Source organism: Solanum verrucosum, unplaced genomic scaffold, assembly GCF_900185275.1.
Source record: "Solanum verrucosum unplaced genomic scaffold, falcon-dt-bn FXZP01000183.1, whole genome shotgun sequence".
Lineage (NCBI taxonomy): Eukaryota > Viridiplantae > Streptophyta > Magnoliopsida > Solanales > Solanaceae > Solanum > Solanum verrucosum.
Genome location: NW_026020430.1, coordinates 2,845,016 through 2,852,722, shown reverse-complemented (window position 1 = coordinate 2,852,722; position 7,707 = coordinate 2,845,016).

Genomic DNA, 7,707 nt, shown 5'->3' with positions numbered 1-7,707 from the left:
TTATATAATATGATATGAAGCAACTTAGACCATAAGTAGGTGATTTAATTTGTGGCCAAAATTAATCATTTGAAATGATGAATATTCATGCTCGTCATATTCATTAATTAAAAGCATACAAAAACTTTAATCAACAATTTATCGTTGTTATATATGAAGTTATGGCCCTTTAATTTGGAACTAGTGAAGATATGCCAGCATATAGTACTAAACTTTAATTAATCCAAGAAATGGATAATTAAGGACCTTAACAAGGTGACTTAAACGGTAAAACCTCATGAAGGTGTTATCTGTGTGTTACTAACACATAGTATAATACTAAGGATTAAGGAAAAATCAGAGTGTAGAAAAAGGACTAATTTGATAACAGTCCCATAGTTGCATAGTTTTAAAAGAAAAACTTTAATTTCTTATTCTTAGAGTTATTTATATTTCTTTCGTTTTTTTTTTTTTTTGTTGTCTTTACATGATAATCCAATATATTGGTTACTTTCATATATCAATTTACTGATTGATAATTGAACTTCAAACATCATTTTAGCATGTCTTCTATGTTGTTAATGAGTGCCTACCAATCACTACTTTTTCACGTGACATACAATTTTTCAAAAAAAAATTGTCTATTTATATTAAGATATAATTTAACTTTAAAATTTTCAATTTTATTCTTATTAAAGTAATTAATAACTAGCTAAATGATACATTTAGACATTTTAAATCATAAGTTTAACATCTTTTGATCATCTCACTATGGATGAAAACCATTGATCATGTTCAAATTTGACATGTCATTGTGGCGGTGACAAATCCCTTTAAATTTCATGAGAATCCTTTTTAATTTATTTATTTAAAAAAATTATCCTTTAGACTCCAAATTCAAGGTCTATACCGACTTAGTAACAACTAGCAACCACAAGCTAGTTTATTACCTCTAGTTATAAAAAATAATGACAAAATTCGTATTATACTGGTTTTAAAAATGTCCAAACTGTTTGACGTCATACGGGCTTTTTTTCTCGTAAATTCTAGCACTAAAATATATATTATCTTCTAGATTCGTAAAGTTAATGGCCTTTGCTTTCACAATCTGATAAGTCTACTTTGAACAAATTTTAAAAAATGAAATAATTTGGACCCTCCACATTTTTTTAATTAAGAAAAATAAATAAAGGTAAGTACCCTGAGCGTTGTGAAAATTACATATGGAGATCTTGTCCATATTTAGAGGCTGTATTAAAAATGCCGACCAAAAAAACAAGTTAAAGTGGCCAACATATATTAATCTCTTATGGCAGCTTTATAGCTATTCACCACTATTAGTATCAATAATACTTACTAATATTAGTAATATTTGAATTAATTATACAAAAATTATTTTATGCAATGTTTTGTTTAATATATTCAAAATAATATGTGTTATTATATAATTTTTTTAAAAATAAAATTTATTTATAAAAATATTATCTATAAATATGATGAAAAAGACGTGAAATAGGTTTTAAGGAATGTAAATGTATTTTTAATTATACTAATGCATGCATTAAAATTCTTTGCATTACTAATGCTATGAGCTTATTCATGTGTATCAATTATACATAAGATAATATCAAATAAAATATATAATTATATCTAGATTGAAAGATTGTATCAAACAAAATATTAATAATACACAAAGTCAATACATATATGATATATTTTTTTTCTAATGCACTCTATTAAGTGACTTATTGGTAAATTATAAACAGTGTATATTTATCGTGGGACTCATTAATTGGTACAGATTTAATGAACCTGAAATATGATTTGTAATGAGTAGTTAAATATTATTATTTTTTGTTTTTCTCTTGATGATATGCTAAAGTAGTTAAGTAAAAATTATTTCATTTGTTTTAATTTATGTGATACATTATATCTTGACATAAAATTTAAGAAAGAAAAAAAACTTTTGAAATTTTTGATCTAAAACAAGCGTTAAATATTTATGTGCTTTAAACCATTTTATTAGAAGGGGAAGGACAATCTTAAAGTTAAATTCTTGCTTAATAAATAAGGTAACCTTTTTTTTTAAAAAAAAAAAGTGTGTGCTAGAAGGAAAATAGTAAGTTTTATGTGTAAAAGTTCTTATACAGTACGCTATTTAAACTTGGGAAACTTTACTTCCAGCGAGAGCGGTAAAAAAGGGTTGGTCCAGCCTCATTCGGCCCAAGCCTCGCGGGCCAAGAAATTTAAAGGGCTAGGACAGGTCGGCCCTTCATTTGGAAGGGCCTGAAAATGCTCAACCCAACCCAACCCTAGAAGGGTCGAGGATTGGGGCGGGCTAGCCCTTCTTTTTTTTCTTTTCAAACTTATAATTCTATAACATTAAGGGGCCGTTTGGTTGCTGGTTAGAGCTATGTAGGTATTAGTAATACATGTATTAGTTATGCAGGTATTAGTTATGTAGAGTTTATTTATGCAGGGTTTAGTTATGCAGATTTAGTTATGCATGGTTTAATAACTTCTTTGGGTGTTGGTTTGTTATGTTAAAAGTTAATAAACATTATATACTTCTTAAAAATAAATTATTTGTCCTATTGAGTTTGAAAAATTTATGGACGGTCAACTGTTGCTAGAACCTTTTACATTGCAACCCAAGTCCACTAATTTCATGCTTTCACCGCTTCAAAACACACAAAAGGTAAAAGATAAAGCAGAAGAAATAACGAGTGGAACAAATTCTCATCTATAAGGCATGTAAAGAATGTTAAATTTCATACCAATTACTCAATGTGAGAAGTTTTAGCAGTAACTAAGCTCAAGTACATGCTATAGTAAACCCTGAGGGGTAGCTCAGCTGGTAAAGGCCTGGGACAAAGTCCTTCAGGTCGCCGGTTCGAGCCCCAGCAGGGCCACTGGAGGCATTACAAACCGGCCGCGTCTCCAGGGCCCCGTGGAACTAACCGTGGTGGACCCGCCTTGAAACAGCGGGACCCGGTGGGTACAGCTAGTCGGGTTCGCAAAGCGACGCCCGGAAACCACGGTAAAAAAAAAAAAAAAAAAAAGTACATGCTATAGTTGAAATGACTGGAAACATATTGTTCTGTTGTACAATATCAAATTCTCTGGGAAGATGAACAATCATTCTGGATCTAGAAATGTGTAGAGAGGATTTGAAAGTTTTCTAAAAAAAAGTGAAGTATATTTGATTGAGAGTGAAGGGTAAAGTTGTCAATTTGTATTTTTATTTATGTATTAGTTATTCAGGTATAACTTATTCCATCTACTATCATGCATAAAATAATACATAAATTGACTCATAACTTATTCATATATTAGTTATGTAGTTTTCTAATTTTCTAACCAAACATAGTATTATGTGTGTTGAATTTTATACCTGACATAAAAATGCTACCAAACATGGTAAAACTTATGCAACATTTTATACTTGAATAACTCATGTCTTATCCAGTAACCAAATGGGCCCTAAGAAAATGAGAAGATTTTCAAATCAAATATGGCAAACAATGGTGTTGTTTTAATAACACTAGCAAAAAATCTAGTGTAATTAGCATGTATCTCGCGTACTAGATACGCAAGCTAGATAAGAGAGTGACAAGCAAGATGTGAGGGAGGCGAGGGCGCGAGATTTGTCTATGTACCCTAGATACATACGAATCTACTTGGATAGAGTGTATCTAGAACAAATTAACTTAATTTTGAATATTTTGAGATACATGTATCTGAACGTACCAAAATCTGGTAAGATTTAATATTATAACATAAGGTGTATTTAAGTAATTAGATTATATACTAGTGCGATTATTGTAAGTTACCCTTAAATAAATAGTTTTGGCCCCTGGGCTGACCCTGGCCCGGCCTCGATCAAGCTAAACATCAAGGGTCAAGGGCTTATAAGTCTTAGTTTTAAATGAGCTTGAAAAATCTTATCTCAACTCTACCTTAATAACGGATTGAATTGGACCGGCCCCATGAGCTAAGCCCGTTTTAACGGCTCTACTTCCAGCAAAAAGGGAAAAGAGCAGAAGAAAACACATTAACCAAATTCTCTTACGTCCTAATAGAAAGCACATCAACCATTAATCAACAATCATTAAAAACTAATTGAAGTACACCCCCCATTAACCTATGAATTAGGAACTTCCTGTTGTAGCCTTGACAAGAGATTTCACCAATAAGGGGTTGTTTGATTTTTAGATATTTCACCAATAAGGGTTCTTTGATTAAAAATCAGGATATTTTAACATTATAATCCTGAGACTAAAATCAGAATTATTACTTGTATAACTTATTTCATCTTTTAATAATTTATTCAGATTAAAATCTTGAATTTAATATCTATTTTCTTAATTAACACCTTTAATAAAACATGAAATAAGTTTAATCTCAAAATTTAAATCGAAATAATTTACCTAATCCCTTGAATCAAACGGCCTCTAAAAATATAAACCCTCGTCAAAAAAAATTAAAAAATAATAATAATAATTTTTTAGAGGTAATTGTAATACGCAGTACCTCATATTGATTGAGAATGTAGGTGGCCCTTTGAGAGAAAACATGCATACATTATAATGCCCCTTATGATAAACTTGTGAAAAAGATGGAAAGGATAAAACTTTAAGTGGACTCACCACAAAATAGTGACATCCACGTCAATCAATATATATATATATATATATATATATATATATATATATGTCTAATTTGAGTTGATACATAACTTAAATTGACCAATTAAGTTTTTGTCAATATAATTGGAATTTTGTTTTTGATAGATATGTTCTATATAGTTATAATAAAAGAAAAAGAAAGTTATATTAGACAATCAAATAATTATTAAAACAAGTTTCTATATAGTTATTATAATAAAAGAGAAAAAAAATTATATTAGACGATCAAATAATTATAAAAACAAAAGATAAACCGAACTAAAATTTGATAATGAGTTGATGGATTAGGTTATGATCTATTTTTTAACCCTGAACAATTTAATGACCAGTCCATTTAACGTACCCTATGACCAAGAAATTACATCTAATGACCTTGAGTTGATAGTCTTAATTTTTTCGAGGCATGAGCAAAATTTGTTAAACTTAAAATTTTGTCCATTAGTCAAGTGGAATCAAAGTTATTTTTTGTAAAGTATCTATAAATGATTTGTAAATCTAATTTTAAATACTAAACTATTTACCTATCGTTGTTAGTGGACTTGTCTAATATGTGTAACGTAACCATGTTTGGTCTCCGTATAACAAGTATATATTAAATAATTAAAGGTTGCTAATAAGTCCATAAGTAAAGAAACTTTGACGCGTAGAAAGATGAAAATGACTTGCATTATTTATCTCTATTAACTAGTGTTCTAATTATTTTTAGGACAAGATAAATGTTACTACATTTCAAAAGAATTTGCCTAATATTTTGGAGTGTACCCACTAATACAGCTTTATCTACTACTTATAAGTTAAAACTCATGGGTTTGGAAAGATATCAAAAGGGTCATTTGCTTTTTAGTCTCTATTTTGTGATGGTCCGTAGATTTTGCTCCATTAAATATAAGTTCGATTGTTAATTAAAGAAAAAAAATTAAAAATTATTTCATTTGAAAGGTAGATTATGCAATTAAATGATATCAAAATCAGATGGAATTTATGCATCAACGGAACAAAAAATGGAACATATAGAAACGAAGGAAAAGACAATCTTTTGAATATATCTTGGATATTAAACTCTCCTCTATGTTTTAAAAATTAAAAAAAATAAAAAAGAAAACAATCATCCGACCTCATATTTTTATTTTTATTTTACTTAAAATTAGGGGCAGGGTAAAGAAAAATGGGTTCGAACAGATGAAAATTCAGGTTATTAACCAACTAACTGAACTAATAAGATTTCCCCGTTGTATATTAATATCCAAAAAATAAATACACATGTATAGGAGGTGATATGTAACCTTACCTCCTAAAATATTTAAGGTGTACAAAACTTTCTTAGCAATGCATTTTACAAAACAGGAAAACAATATAAAAGTGGGAAGTAATTCATGAAGAATAAAAAAAAAATTCATGAAGAGGAGTGGCTTCCATGATCATAAACTCAAACGCACAGTATTCTTTTTATCTCTATATTGCAAACTAGCACAAGGAGCTAGTAGCCTATTTGTACAGATCAAGCTACAAAAAGTCGTAACAAGATTAATTTTGGAAATCCAGAAATAATTTCTCGGAAAATCACTCAACTAACAATTTTTATCTCAAAAAGTCATTTAACTTTGTTTCGTAACACAAAAAAAAATCACTAACGGCAATGATAATTATATATCTCAAAAAAAAGTTACTCAACTATTGACAGTTCTTACCTACAAAGTCACTCAACCAATGCAGATTGCATACATGAGTTTCGCAGCGACACAAGTCTCCATGGCAAACTTTCAATGGTATGTGAAATTCGTATCATTTCTTAATTGTTGGCAGTGAAGACAATTTTGGTACGTACGTCGCATATAATTAAGTTATGTATTAAAAGGCTTTTAATTTGTTCCTTAAACGTAGTCTTCAATCAAACATTAAACTTATATCTTTTAAAAAATAATAATTAAACGACATAGTATATAATTGAAATTATGCGTTAATTAATATTATTGAGTGTGACTGTAGCTGGAGCTAAAGGCTAATTTGACAACTGCCAGTGTCTCTCATTCTCAGTATTGTATGTTTGAGACTCAATGTAAACTGTGTAACGCATATTATTAATATTTTGATATATATGGCCTTTGTTGTAGTCAAGGGACACTTAACACATGAGACGTAGCGAATTTCTATAACGGCCAGCTTTGTAATAATGTTGAACTTAATCTAATTACTCCTTAAATTAATACTAATTTAACTTAAATTCTTAACCCTGAACATTCAATTTTATCCTTGTTGAGTTTTTACATTGATCAGTGATGGTTTATTTGGTCCCTTTATAGGATGTTGGACAATTCCCACATCATGAGTTGGCTTTTTAGGTTGAGTCACATCTAGTATTCATTGTTTATTATAGCATCTGTAGAACAAAGTCCACTCTAATTCTTTGTTTATTCGATGTTAGGTTGATCTTATATATCCTCAAGCTTCTAATGTTCAATCATGAGTTTTCACGTCGATGAGTGATAGATTATTTGAACGATTATGAGTATAAAATAGATTTTGATATTGAATTAACCTCAAGATCAATATTTTTCTTAAATTGATATTTAAATACTACCATAAACTAAAAGAAGTACAGTATTATTATCCTAGAGATGGAAAGAAAATAATCTAATGGTTTATTTGAAAACAATTTTTCTAGCCAAGTCTACATACACCTTGCTTTTCCAAATTCCATTTGTGAGATTACACCGGATATATGTGGAGATAAAATAAAAGAGATTAGAAAAAAGAATTGAATAAGTATGAAATGGCGAGCAACTTATGTATGAAAGAATTAATAAAGTTACATCACATCAACATATCAACCTCTTATCTAGATTTATCATCATCATTTGGGTCCTCCCTGTTAATGGCTTACATCATATGGCAACATTGGTTTTTTTTGTGCCACTAAATTAAAATGACCACTCCAATACCACTTGTTAGTAGACAGACACATTCCAAAATATAATAACACCAACAAAACTAGGACAAGCCAATTATTTCCCAGTATAAATATGACTCATGTACACTAGTA